This window comes from Gouania willdenowi, chromosome 15 (genome assembly GCF_900634775.1).
Source record: "Gouania willdenowi chromosome 15, fGouWil2.1, whole genome shotgun sequence".
In the NCBI taxonomy this organism is placed as follows: Eukaryota; Metazoa; Chordata; class Actinopteri; order Blenniiformes; family Gobiesocidae; genus Gouania; species Gouania willdenowi.
In genome coordinates, this window is record NC_041058.1 from 10,365,904 (window position 1) to 10,381,853 (window position 15,950).

Below are 15,950 nucleotides of genomic sequence, written 5' to 3' on the forward strand. Positions count from 1 at the left end.
TAATTGGATGATTTTTGGGTTGTTAAATAATCATGGACTTAATATTTGAACACTTCTCCTGCTCTAATTTCTACATTTGGTTCCTCCACCATACCAAATAAAACCCTGACAAGATGTGACTGTTGCTCCTTTAGCTCCATCAATACCCTGATCAATAAAGTTGCTTCTTACGATGCATCTGATCCCCTTTGAGAACATCTAATGGCTAAACTCAGCCTGTCAAAGTGAGTCTTCTACCTCTCAAAAACACAATACAAAACCACTAAATCATATTTATTCAAACTTATCATAATTAAAGACAGGAACATTCATTAAGAAAAACCATAAAAGTTGTTTTCTGAACAATTTATCCCCCCTCCCCCATTCATTTTTCATCGAGTCTTTTTGTTGTAAAGTGAAGAACTCGACATGTCGCCCACCAAGCCATGCTGACTTAGGCTACGTTCACACTGCAGGACCTGTATCTGATCTTTTTATAGCAGTCTGAACAACCAAAATCTGATTTCTTTGAATGCGACCCAGGTCACTTGGATATGTAGTCCTAAATCCGATACGTATCCAATCTTTTGCCATGCGACTGCAGTGTGAACGGCCAGGTCACATTTATCCACGACCAAGGCGGATTTAATGCGCATTTGATACATTGACATCATTATTAACAGCTGGAACTGTGAGCGTAGCGTCGCAACAGGGAGTGTAACCGATTCCCTGGTCTGTCCAGAACATGGATTATCCTTATGTTTGATACGTGGATAATGTAAATAGATCCACTGTCTCTTGCACGCACTGCGCACCTGTGTGTGTGTTTGACGTGCACTCATCTGTTATGTTACAACAGTTTTTATTAATAAAAGCAGGCTTATATTTACAAACGTAAATATGTAATTTGTATGAGCAAAAAATAGGTTTTAAGATAAAACTTTTAACTATCGGTTTCAGGTCGGGCACGGATACATATACAATGCCTGTCGGTTTCATTTTTGCTCTATCGGGTTAGGGTCAATGCTTGAAGGTTCATATCATAAATGGTCTGCGTTTAAAAGCAAAACAGCACCATAAAAAGCAAAAACAAAAAATGTGTGTCTCTTTTCCTCGTCCTCCTCTACGGCTCCACTGCACAAAAACTCTGACAATGCGCATGCGGGTCAGTTTGGAACCGCAAACCATTCACACTGGAGTCTGGTACAGGTCACATTTTAAATGGTAATGTGAACGGACAAACAACAAAAACATCGGATCTGAGCAAAAAAATTGGAATTGAGCATTAAAGGGGACATATCATGCTAAATCCACTTTTTTTAGCCCTTAAATGCATTTTGTTGTATATTTCGAGTGTTTAGAAATACAGAAAAGTTCAAATTAATCTCTTCAGGTGCTCCGTAGATATGTTTATATTCTGTTTTGGTCATATTTTTCAATCTGTTTCGATTTTTAGATTCTCTATTACGTTTTTTGAACAATAACTTCACAGTATTTGCAGCGGAACTGCCAAATTAGGACATCGACTCCAGGCCCAACACTTCGAGCAATCCGCCATTTTTATTTCTCGCTTTTATTTTGTAGTCCAAGCTCAAGGATGCCGAAGTTACGAGAGGACAAGTCAAAATGTTCGGTTGTTGGATGTAGTAACCCACACGCTTCATTACACTGTCTCCAAGCATCAGAACCTTTTCGAAGTGCCTGGTTGAGTTTTATTTTGGGTAAGGTCATTTTTGTGTGCGCAAAGCACTTCAAGGATGACTGCTTCGTCAGTATAAAGAAGGATTTGCCGAAAGTCTTTGTCTGATTGAGGGATAAATTCCTTCTATCTTTGGAGACGACAAACAGAGCACTTCGGTAAGCTGTAAATAACGCTAAAAAGTGTGATGATAAAATGTCCCTGTCATTGTTTTGTTAGCATTAGCAGTTGCACCGTCTTCATATGTTAGCGCTGTGTGCTCATTTTAGATCGTTAATGATATGGCCTACGTGATTTAATTTAAGTCTAAAGTTTTCATTAGTCATTTCATTTTTGTCTCCAAAAAGACTGTATTAAAATGCATTTCGTGACGTTAGCTTGGCGCTAGCGTTAGCTCGGTGCTTGTGTTAGCTCACTTGTTAGGGTTCTGCAGGTTCATCATCATTTTCATCTCGCTCCGCCGGGTCCGACCCTGGCTCAAACATGTCAGGCTGGATGGACAAGTATTCACGTAAATAACGTGTGAATAAACATTTTCTGCGCCGCTGGACAATCGTATCTCTTCTATCAAACTACAAAAATGGCCGAACAGGGTGGAGTTGAACCGAGTGTCACCTCTGCAACCTGGAGAGGGGGCGGGGTATGAAGTGTCTCATTTGCATTTAAAGAGACCGCACCAAAACGAGTTGCTCTCAGAAGCACATCAGAAAAGGGGTAGAAAAGGGGTCTGTGGAGCTATAATAATGATGAATTCAGATCCAAGCATTGCAGTTCCGCTTTATATAGACCACAACTGTATGATTTATATGTAAAAAGGAAGGATTTAAAAGCATGATATGTCTCCTTTAAGGCTTGCAGTGTGAACGTAGCTTAAAGTATCCATTGCTACTTGACAAGGACACATGATGTGAATGTTACCCGACTCAACCTCTCGTATCAAACAAACTTTTGTTGAAGCTTGCAGTTCAAGTTCAGCACGCGTAGCCTTTAATATGACCTAACATGCAAGTATTTGGTCTGCAAGCGGAAACGCAGAAATTAAGCAGAATAAATCCTAAACAGTGAGTGGAGTGAGGAAGAGGACATGTCGTGTCGTGGGTCAGTGACTTGTCAGTGGATGATGACTTGAACCTGCCTCATTGCATGGTTTTTTTTCACTACGATGAACCGATTTCTTTTGTTACAAAGCAAACACCAGGGGAGGAGACGTCTTAAAGCTCCTGCCAACATAAAGACCTTCACACATTTCTACAACACAGTGGTGTCACTGTTTCATTTGGAGGAATAACTTAGATGTGAAGGAATACATCTAAAATGATATGGTGAACTATTAGTAAGAGGTCATTCTATTTTTATGCTGAAAATTCCCACCAGGATTGACTTATTAGGAGAGAGAAAAATAATAGAATAGAAAATAATAAATGACCATAAACCAAATTACACTTTGCTTGGGATTATTTTTTGGTCGAATTATTTTCAGCCTTTAAAATGTGTGAAGAAACAAGTTTTTTTTGTACACCTGGCTTTTAAGGTGTTTGAGTTTCTCACACTTCAACTGGTTTCTCTGGTTTTCTCTGGAATTTACACTACAGCTCCAGCAAACCCCAAAACACTAGAAATAAAAAGTGCACCAAAGGTAAACCCACCGTCGTGTTGGGACTTGAGAGCTGTTAAACATTGTGTTTTCTTCTCATAGTTTCTAGAAGTGAACATGGTCCACTCTCCTCCCACAATACAAACACATGCTCTTAGGAGTTGAAGTGATTCATCTGGGTGGATTAAGCCACTGATAAGCTTTGTGATAAGATGTTTGTGCTGCTGATCGTATCGCGATCGAGCCTTTTGACTACAAGCAGCAGTTGTCATTTCTATATCAGGGTTATTCCATGTCATTTCAACAAATTTTCAGGACATTTTTAACAATTGTTCCTTAATAATTCAATTGGCAAACTGTAAATTTTTACTTAGGTTTTTGAGATATTGATTATTTTTAAAGGGGGGGATGGTGGGGGGAGGTATGTGTTGATTTCCTTGCGTCCTTATTTTTCTTTCATTTTCAGCTTCCAATATCTAAAATATTACACCACATAGGAAACTGAATTTTGGTGTACTAATACAGCTTCACCTACTCTCTCAGAATTTCCAAAAAGATCTGCTATAAATTCTATATGGTGGATATGGAAGACCCTCAAAATTGGAAAAAGGTTGGTCGGGGTTTGGGGCTGGAACATGTTTGGGCCTTCGGTAAACAACTTTGCATGTGCCTCAGCTAATTTTATCAGCTTTGCGCTATGTACATAAATGTTCAAATCACTAATGATTAGTCACATATACAGTATGCATTGGTTCTTGGGTGGAAGTCTCTTAAAAATCCAAAAAACACTTTTTTTAAAAAAACTATTTTCACTGGCCCAAACCAGCATGAGGGATTATAAGAAAAATAATCTGATCTGTTTTAATTTATAGGTTAAGGTTATTTTTTCTTGGGATTTAAGACAATTTTTTATGCTTTATTTTGGACCCCAACTTTGGGTTATTTCACCACCTGTGGAAATTGAAAATCCTTTACATGAGGCTATTGTAGCTTGCCTCTGTGTCTCATAATCATTTGCTGTTCATTAGTTATTTATTTTGGAAGCTGAAAATGAAATAAAATAAAGGACAAGTGAAAATCGACACACACCTCACTAAATTGGCCATATCTATATCTATATATATAGATATAGATATATATCTATATCTATATATATCATATTTTGAGAGTACATGGGCTATTTGTGAAATAACATGGAACGGCGCAACAATCTTTATCTTATGAATTAATAGATTTATCTATAACTATTTTGGGGTTGGTTTTTACGGAATGGCCACATAAAATGACATGAGTGGATTTGATGCATTTACCTCAGCTCAGATTTATCCATGAGAGTGAAAGCAGTCATTTGTGTCAGCCCTCTGATGCACTATTGACCTGCTCAACTCACACTGCTTTGTTCTCTGAGTAAGTCAGGATATGTATGTGGAAAAACAAGGTGTAAATGTAAAAATGATTAGATTGTATGCAAAAAGAAATTCAAAAGGAGTGACTGACAGCGTTGTCCTGTCATTGACACAGGCCTACAAAAAACATCGTCAATGTTTCTGTCAGAGTGTACAAAGTCCATCATTAACCCACCCAGTTGTCAAACTCATTCATACTTTCAGCTCTGTTGGAAAAGGCGTTTGTGTGCACAGAGAAGGAGTGTCCACGTTACAACCTTGTCAATGCCACTAAACTCCAAAATGTATCTGTGCGAGTAGTAAATCAGTTCAAGTAAGACTTTTATGAATGCACAAGAAACAGGTTTACACACATAAACACCACAAAACAGATGGAAAGATTAAACTAAATGTAGCTTGGGCAATCATTTGCACACAGACAACCAGGTGAGAGTGTACACTGGATATGAGGTGAATTAACAGATTATATACATCAAAGCGACTGGAGGAAAACAGTCTGCACTGTGACTATGACCAAGATAACAACGTAAACGCTGAAGTTTTAGTATTTTTTTTAAACGACGGAGTAAAACACTGGTTTTCTTTTTAGTCAGTGATTTATTAGAAGTTTTAAATTCTGATTTGAGATTTTTATGATGGTTAACATTTATTCATCCCACTAGTCTCTGTTTGGTTCACTACCTTTGCCAAGGAGGTCATATTTTCAGCAGAGTTTATTCATTTATTTGTTTGTTTTGCTGTGGCAGGATTATGTCAACACTGCCTACTGGATTTTGACAAAGTTTTAACCAAATATAGACCTTACGCCATGGAAGATTCCACTATATTTTGGAGGGGATCCGGATCAATAAACAGATTCTGGATCAGTTTAATAAATAAAAAATAAATCTCTGTTTCTCGTCATTGGCAAAATTTCAAAAATTGATATCCTAGTACAATTGACGGATTTTTATGAAATTTGACTCAATTATGTCAGGTAGGATCCTCAAATACTCCACCAATAGCAAAGTTCTTCAGGTCCGGTCAGGCCCACATACTGCATTAAATGATGGCACTTGGCCACAACTAAGCCATCACAATGCCAGATGTTGGCCAAGAACAAACCAAATAAATATGGTACCAATGGGCCACTTTTGGCTCATATCCAGATTAGCCCATGCTAACTTGCCATAACTCAACCAAAACTGGACCAAATATGTTTCAAGATAACTGTCCCACAGAAGCATCATGTGTTGGCCACTTTAGGCTCACATCTATTTTGTATGGGCCAGAAGAATGCCAAAAATGTCGTATCATTGCCTGATGTGGCCCATATCTGTGTGCTATCTAGAGACCTGGATTGGGCATGTTATTGCAATTTTTTGAAGATAAAAAAAGGGGGGGCCATACATTTTGACCTACTGTATCGTTATTAAAGCAATTTCTGCCTTTAAAGTGTGAATGATCATGATACCATGATCAGGATCACTGATCCAGATAACTGTCGATATCTGGCAAAGATGAGATTTGGCGTTTGGCCGAAGTCTGTGCTTTCTGAGTGCTCTCATTTACTGTAAAATCCTACATAATTTTGAAACTGTTTTAAACAAAAGAAGAAAAAATGACAAGGAATAATCAGTTGATTTGGTCCATCTGTGCATGAATGTGTGCGCGTGTGTGTTCCTGTGTACGGAACCGGACATGTCCAGCAGGTTGTAATGCTTAGTGGGTGGACAACCATTGCAGATCAGCTGTATGAAAATAATCAGCCTTGCTCACTACCCTTCCTCCCCCCTCCACCATCACCTCCTCTTCCTCCTCCTCCATTCTTCCGATGAGATAAAACGTTATCCTATTAGATGATGAAGGCCTCTCTCATGCCTCAATCCCCCTGCTGCAGCCAAAATATCCCCCAACACCTACACTCAGTCGCTGAACACATGTCCTAAGTACACACACACACACACACACACACACACACACACACACACACACACACACACACACACACACACACACACACACACACACACACACACACACACACACACACACACACACACACACACACACACACACACACACACACACACACACACACACACGTTAAGAATTACACATCCTTTCTCCGCTGCCTTTCTTCTCTGGCAGCTGTGAATCAGTTCACGTAGTTCCAGTGAAACCTGGTATTCATAACTGCTGGCTGTGATTCCACCCTCGGGTCCTACTTACACCAGAACAGTTAATAGTTTAATCATTCCGATCTTGACCCTGGCCTGTTGTTTAGAAGTGACCTGAGTGGGAGAATAGAGCGTTTCTCTGCACACATGCCTCAGAGGGGAGCCATTGTTTCTACAATATCCATCCATCTATCTATCTTTTTTAAAATGAGTGTAAATAAACAATACAAACTAATCCAGATGTAGGTTGTTTGCAGATGTTAACGTTTATGAATGTATATGGTATCTAGTTTAACAATCCTCCTAAACAGAGGAAAAAGTTTAGAGTAATAATAATAATATTCAAAAGTTAAAGTAATTGATTACTAGTACTCATGTTACTGTAATTGAGTTGCTTTTATTGGTACTTGTACTTTTTTGAGTATATTTCTAAGTCAGTAATTTTACTTGTACTTAAGTACATTTTTAAAGAAGTAAAGTAATTCTTTACATTTCTACACCCAACCATTACTGAGTAAATTATTATTTTTGTGATTATTTTTTTAATTTCTGTTTCATGGTCTCATTGAACATAACCTTTCTTGGCTTCAGGTTATGGTTTCTACTTATTATGTTGTTACCCACATGGCACATTTGGCATGGCACTGTTTTAGAGTTCATATATTTAGCTATACTTATAGTATAGTAGTTAGTAGTTAGCTATACTTAGAGCATCGCTAAAGTATTTTATGTATGACTTACTTGAACCAGAGTACAATTTCAATCACGTAACAGTTCTTCTACTTGAGTAGGATCTATCAGTACTCTTTACACCTCTGATAAGAATTCGGTTTTGATATAAGTTCCATCCTCTTTGAAGCTAAAACAACCTCTTACAATTATTTATCTATTGTCTATTAAGTTTTCTACCTTTTATAGAGAATACATTCAAGTGTTAATAACCCACAAAAATGAGTTTCGTGGCAGAATTTTGAATTTGATATTTACTGACTTTCTTTTCCTGTCATTTTGAGGTTTTGACCATTTGGTTTCAACAAGGAAAAATAAAGTTGTCATCATTCCATTTTAACATATGAAAGATAATTAGAAAGACAAAGATTTCCCTTTTCAAGACTACCAGGTATGTAGTTAAACTGAGTTAAATGTGAAAAACTAATGTCCATCACAGTGGAAGACATGAATCAGCAGGTTCTGAGGAGTATATTGTTGTATAAGGAAAGGCTCAGTGAGACTCCATCCATCCATCCATCCATCCATCCATCCACCCCAAAGAAAAGACCACATCTACGCCCGGCCTGCAGAAACTTTCTTCTCACCTCTGTGGAAGTATTCACTCATTTCAATGGAAACCTGATGATCCTACATGTCAAAGTTCCACCAGCCTGAGCCTCCTTATCAGGATGGACTTCTCACCACAAAGGCCGCGTTTATAAATTCATATTTCACGTCTAAAATGAGAGGCTGACATTTTACAAATAATATCTCCTGTGAGCACGTGTAACAGTGTTGCAACAGGGCAGCAGGCCGAGCACAAAGAGAAATAGTTAATCATTGCACATCGTGAAGGATCAGTTCCTTTCTTTCAAGAATAAATCTGTAACCAAGCAAACAAAACATGTAGTGTTGATTAAAAGTGTTTTTGTGACGTATATGTTCCCTCTCCAAAGGGACTATTGAGCTTGATGAAGCATTGATTTACAGGTGACGCGACACTCTCCTCCTACCAGGAAAGCAATCGAAACAAAGACCATAAATATAACCATTAGCGGTTGATTACAGCATAACGACAAACCAGTGGAGGTGTGCACAAAGGACTGTGTTGTTCCCGATTACTAGGCCTTGATTAAATGAGTGTGGGCTGAGATGTCATAACGTTACACACACATGTGATGGGTGGAGGCTAGACAGCATGGAGACGTTATAACCTTGAGACGCTGTTTATTTTGAACCAAAGCACTTTTATTTTTATTAGCTTTAAAGTATACATAATAAAACTGACATATTTAAATTTTGGTCAGTATATTTTAGGCTTGTTTTCGTCCACTTTTGGCTAACACAGGTTTGTTACAGTTGGAGGGCAGAGATGTCAGTTCTTCTGAGCTCGACTAGGTTTAACTGTGACCAGGTTCAGATTCAGGTTGTTCTTCTTGAGGATGTTGTAGCGCTGGGCAATATATCGAGACTCAAGATGTATCGAGTTTATATATTGGGATTATAAGAAATTACAATAATGCCTATATCGATATATAGATATATTATTGCTTATTTTGTTTAAAAATACTTGTTTTAGGAGTCGCTGCTTTCATTACTTCACAGAACTCACATGTGCTGTCCCTTAGAAGAGAAAAAGACTAAAGTGGTACATATTGTGCAGCTGTTTGTCGGTAAACGTCCTTGTGTGGCATTTGGATCATTGAATATAACCCAGAATTGTCTCTCTGGTAAAACTTCATTTGAAATGAAATAATATATTATAATATTATATAGATTTATATCGCTATATTGAGAAAAAATATTGAGATGTGACTTTTGGTCCATATCGTCCAGCCCTAGGGTGTTGTTCTGTTTGTGGTAGATAAACTAATCATTTATTAAATAACATAAAGTCCTCAATTTCACGAGGCGTAAAAGTGTGCCCATGATTGTAGACTGGATCAATGTCAGATTTTACATAGATCCATATTAAGATATAAGATAAAAAGGTCAACTTAATGTTAAGTTTCATTAGTGAGATCATTTTTGAATAATGAGTCAAATGAGAATGACGAGGTATTTGGTGACTTAGGACTATACATTTTAGGAATTTAAGACAAAGTTGAAATGTATTGAAAAGCAAGTGAAGATGGGTAGGGTCTTAAGAAATGTGGCTTTATTTATAAAGAAGTTGGCTAAGATTAATAAGACATTTACCATTAAGTCTAATAGTTTGTCTTTTAATATGACACCAAAGGTTGTACAATTGTATCTAAAGCAGTAGTTTCTGGGTATTTTCTTTTAAACTAATCTGAAAATAATTTCCAGAAAATCTGATGTTTGAGAGAATATATAGCGAATAAGTGCTTTCTCATTTTAATGCCATTTTTACAAAAAAAACACATTACTTTCAAATTTAAATCTTAAATTCACAAGATGGATAAAAATCATTCTTTATTTTGTAGTGTACTTAGTTTCAGGTGGAAACTATTTTGCATACGCCTAAAAAATATATATATTGTGATTTTATTGTGAGGGGTATATTCATGCAGAAGAGTTTTGCCTAATTAGAAATACTTAAATTACAATATATATTATTATTTGGGTCTGAAGCCGCATCAAAAAAAGTTGTCAACCCTAAAATTCCAGATTTTGCTATATTTGTAAAACATGGTATGAGTAAAGTGAAGGTGTGCTTTGTGTTATTATTATGTTTGCCTCCATCCTCCTGCAGACAACCTGCAGCTCGCCTCTATTGATCTTTCCATTGTGTAACCTCTCCACGGGGTCTTTGCTTCTGTACGAATCATTGTGATCCCCACCTTTAAGCCATCAAAGACCCTCAGCTCTGCTTCCTTCTGCCTCCATCACTTGTTCATCCAGTTGCTTTATTTCTCCCCCACACACACACACACATTCACTCAGCACCACACACAGTCAGAGGCAGGGATAATATTTTCTTTTTAAGACTTCTTGAAGTGCACAGATGGGAAAACACGCCACTATATTTACCAAACTACTTTCTCAGTGAGGGTGGTTTACCTTCACTTTTCACAGCTCATACAGACACTCTTTTATGAAGCAATTCAACAATAAGGTACAAAAGAAACTGCATTGAATATTGCTCTGATCACTATTATAGCAGTAGTGAACAACTGGGTGACACAGGGACTTTTCTGCCCTCTTCTGGCTTTATTTCACATTACAGCTTATTTATCAAGTCTAAAGAATAAAGGGCAGAGAGAAGCAACTATTTTCACAGCGGGGTGCACAAAAAGTATTGTCTGTTCCAAAGACCACATTATCAACATTCATGTCAGGGTTTAAAATAATGACCAAACAGCAATAATATAGAAAAAAAAAAAAAAAAAATCAAGGTTTTATTGTTGTTTTGAGTATTTGGCATATTTATGCTGTCCTTATGTGTATTTATTCTGCAAATTATTTGGAGTTATTTTACATTTTTGTTGCCTTTTTGTATTTTCTTTTGTAATTCTGTGTATTTTTGCTGGTTTTGTGTGTGTCAAGAGTCATTTGCTGTCATTTCTGGAGTCATTTTGTGAATTCTTGTTGCCTTCTGGTGTCTTTTGTTGCCCTTTTGTGTATTTTTCTGTCTGTTTGTTTTTTTGTTGTTATTTTGTGAGTTGGTGGTGGTGTTCCTTGTCTTTCACGCTAATTTTGTGCGTTTACTTTGGGGGCCGCACAAAAGTTGAGTTAGGGCCTGCATGTGCCACCCAGGCTGCCGGTTGCCCTTGTCTGATGTTTGCTTTCTCTCTCGTGCATCCTCTTGTTTTGTTTTTTGGTTGTTTTGTAAAACGGCTACAAAAATTATAGATACTATTTTTCTAACATGTAGACAAATAAAGAGCCAAAATGAAATATGCCAAATTTTTCATTTAACTTGACAACCTTAATGAATAATAGTAAGTTTATAACATTTATGGTAAAAATCAGATGTAACTAAGTAGGCCTAATAATCACCCTTAAAAATAAAGCAAATACTGAATTAGATGAGTTTATCAAGGCTTAAGATGAGGTTTTTGTCGCTTAATTTCTTTTTTTTTTTTTAATTGGAGGACAAAACTCCAGAAGGATTACCTGAGTTGCTCAAACTGGTTTGAAGGTATGAAAGTCTAGACTCTGTACATAGAAGGATTTAGGTTTGAGTGTAGAGTCACAGTCAGGTAAGATCACAATAATCAGAGTGAGACATAAACAGCTGTCAGACCTTGTATAGAAGGTTATATGAGGAGAGAAATAAATTGAAAACCTACTTCATTAGATCACCGTGACTGGGAGCCAGTGCAGGAGGTTGGCTTTGAAAGTCAGCCCGCAGGGTTTTTGTCACTGCAGGGCAAAATCAAAGCACAGTTAGAGCTTGGAAAACATCTGATAGGCATTGAGTCAGGTCATGAGAGGACTGCTCTCCTGGTTAAACAACAAGTCTTACAGTGCAGACAGCCCCCAGCACTTTTTAAAACATCAACATATGATGACTTTCAGTGAGAAAGTTCTAAATGGCTTCATTTTCTGTCAGAAAAGTCAAAACTCTGATTCCTCTGAGACAAAGGAAAACATCTGATCGATTATCTTGGTTTATGATGAAAGAGAACATGCAAACTAAAATATTTACTTTCTTAAACTTTTCAATTCAGCCTTACAACAACATTCACACTTCATATTTGACTTTAAGAGTTGTTGAATTTGCACCATTTTTCTTAAAAATTGCAATTTGCATGAATTTCTAAATGACTTTCTTGTGAAAAATTAAAGGGAAATCCTTTCATAATGTATATAGAATGATTGTAAGCTTACTAACATATCACTTAAATTAATTCAATTCTAGAATTTAGGGGAATTGAAATATCTGGAACTAAACAATATTGTAATAATTCATTTCATTCACGTTTTTGCTGTAATTTTTACTTCGAACAAAATCCTCCCACGGGTCAAATAGAAAGCTCTGGTGGGCCGTATGTGGCCCGCGAGCCTCGAGTTTAGCAAAGTAGAGTCGTGAGAGCGTAAACTCCTTTTAAGGTTGTTTTCAAATGAAATGGTTGTTTTTACAAACTGTAAACTTGTGAGAACTGGGAGACTTTGTCTAATTGTTCATGAATTTGTATAATCCAGGCTTATGAGGGACATTACCATTTTTAATTCATATTTTAGAGCTAAATATTCTTAAATGAGTTCCAGAAATACAATAAATTCTACTATTCACCATCAATAGTTCCTTTGGCACTAGTGGAAACTGGCAATAAAAACTCTGCCTGTAGAAGAGCTGGAAATGTAGTGTGTTGTGCCCTCTAGTGGTTTAACTTTGCAGTGCAGTTATTCAGTGGCACATTTTTGTTTTTGTTTTAGAGTAGCATGTAGTTAAAAAAATCATGCTATAATCTCACAAACACAAAACCATTATTCACAGACGAACACATTTTGTTTTAGAAATAAGAAGGCTAAACAAATACAACATGTTTTACACATACAAATGTACTGGTATATGACGGTCTTTTCGTTGTTGTACAATAGTTATTTTGTACAGAATTTGTACGTATTTGAAGGAATCTTGGCATGATTTTAACACCGTAATTGAGTCAAATATGGTGTTAAATGATGAATAACTTCAGTCAAAGAGAAACAACTAAGTGGGAAGATGTCCAAACACAGTCAACAATGCTGAAGTAAACAGAAAATTCACATTAAAAAGTCAGCTTTTTTATTTTTAAGCTGATATCCACAGCATTCACTAACTGTCGATATAAATAACATAATGTATATAAGGGAGAATAGAGCTGCTCACCTTTGTCCCTTTGGTCCAGCTCGATGATTCCCTGATTGCAGCTGATTGGAATCAGCTGTGAGCACAGGACACAACCTCTGTTCTTCCTCCATCAGCTGCTGATTGAGCTGAAAACATTCATCTTCCTCATCCTCACTGTTTTTTTTTTTTTTTAATTATTATTATAATTTGCAATGTTGGGTGCTGAAAGCCTGTGATTTTGTTATAGATTTATCAATAATATACAATATTAGTAGCTCTCCCTTCTCTACTGCTCCTTTATTCTTATTTATCTGAGCTAGGCCTTAATAGCAAGCTGTATATAGTACTGATATATCCCAGTAAAAGTACTGTTACTTGATTTGAAATCGTACTCATGTTCAAGTATGTCATACATAAAATACTCAAATACAAGTAAAAAGTAGCTCAATTAAGTAGTACTCATAGTAAACGTTACTAGTTAATTTCATCCCCCATGTTTTTTTGGTAATAAATCTTCCCTTACATACACTAAACATCTCATGTTTAAACTTAAAAAGGAAGAAATAATGTCAATTGGAACTTAATTTATTTTCCACAAAGGCATCAGAATAAAACAAATGAAAAGGTTTGTCAAAAATGTGCAATTATTTATTTATTTTAAAATAAAATAACACCAATGAATTCAACTCAAAATAAATAAAAAAATTCTCAGGTTATAGACACTTTTATGAACTTTAAAACTGAGATAATAACCAACATATAATGCTGTTTTGACGCCATGGTTGGCTATGATAAATAGACTTGATTTATATTTTATAGCGCTTTTATGCCTACACTGAAATAATACCAAAGTACTTTACAATTAGGGATGTAACGATTCACTCAACTCCCGATGCGATTCGATTCACGATACTGGGTTCACGATACGATTCTCTCACAATTTTTTCATTTACAAAATGAAACTGTAGACAAATTTTTTTTTGGGAAAAAAACTAGAAAATACTGTATTATTTTCCTTTTATTTTTCATTGTCAAAAGAATTCCTTGATAAACTATTCAAAACAATGCAATTTAACTAAAAATAAATCTTGAATTAAATAAATAAAGGAATAATACAAATTAAAATGAAGCCTATTAATTTAAATTCTGGTTCTATAATAAACAATGCAAATCTGCATAATAGTTCTTTTTCTTTTAAAAGTGCAACTGAAAATGTATTTTGTGCCTTAACAATTGGACTTAAAAAAAAAAAAAAGAACCGTCATTGCACTGATTTACGTCGTATTTGTTTGGACCAGCAGAGGGCGCTGGTAACCCAGTGGTCGGTTGGCATGCAGATATCTTGCAGTGAAGAAGAGAAGCTATGCTAGCAGACAGAGCTAATAGAAAAACGTGACTTTTACAGATATTCAAGTAATATTACAGATATTCTTCCAGTGCTAAAGGGGTAATAAATCATTTATTAACATATTTAAGAGTAGAAGGCAGCCAGAAAGAAAGTATTAGCAGACTCCGCCCGCCGCCAACACTTCCGGATTAAAAAAAGTACTGCGATTCAATTGTCAGAAACTCGATATCAACCGTGATACCTATGAATCGATTTTTAACTGCCTTACGATTAATCGTTACATCCCTATTTACAATATCAATTCATTCACCCATTCACACACCAATGGGACTGAGTTTGCACAAGGAAACTTTGACACATAGACGGGTACAGACTGGGATCGAACCCCTCTGTTGCCTGGTCATTTCATTTTTTGTAGTGTCATAATGTTCGTTGATCATATTAAAATAAAAAAATATATAATTTTTCTCAGTAACGCTTGGGTGTAGAAATGTAACAAATTACCTAACTTCTTTTAAAACATACAAGTAAAATGACTGATTTAGAAATATTCTCAAAAAAGAAGCTCAATTACAGTAACGTGAGTACTTGTAATCCATTACTTTCACCTCTGCAAGCTACAACACTGGATCTAACAAATAAATATCAGGACAAATTATTAAACTTTTGATGTGATTTTGTAATAAATAACCAAGTGTTTTTCGAAAGTACAAATCTCGGAAATTTCATGCTCCAACTTATTTCTGGTCTGCGTGTAGCTTAATGGTTTAAAATAATGTTTGATATTTAAAATAATGGTTGAAATTTATTTTTAATAACAATTCGGGCCTTGTTACATATCGAGCGCCAACATTAAACATTGATCTCTTTTTTTTTTTGTATCTATTTCCAGTAATTGTAAGTCTTGTGTTTAAGGTTAAATTGTATGGAAGCCATTGGTTAATAATGAACATGTTCATTTTTCTAATAACTACTATTTTAATAAATGTGAAAAAAAAAAAAAAAAAAAAAAAAAACAGCAAAGACTGGCAGTGTAAAGCACCAAAGTGGAATACGGGTTAGCACACTGGTAGGTAATACACAAGGGAGGCAAAAAATAAAAAATAAATAAAGATGAGAGAAGGAATAATAAGGCTATAAATTAATTTGTGTGAAGTTTTGATCCTAAACTAAATTGTAAAAACATCTACTATATATACTCTAATATGGCATTGGGCCCATTGACAATAATAGTTGGTAGCACTTATGTTAGGAAACACTAACCAAGGCAGGCAGACGACACAACAAAGCCCCAAAATAATGTGAAAAACC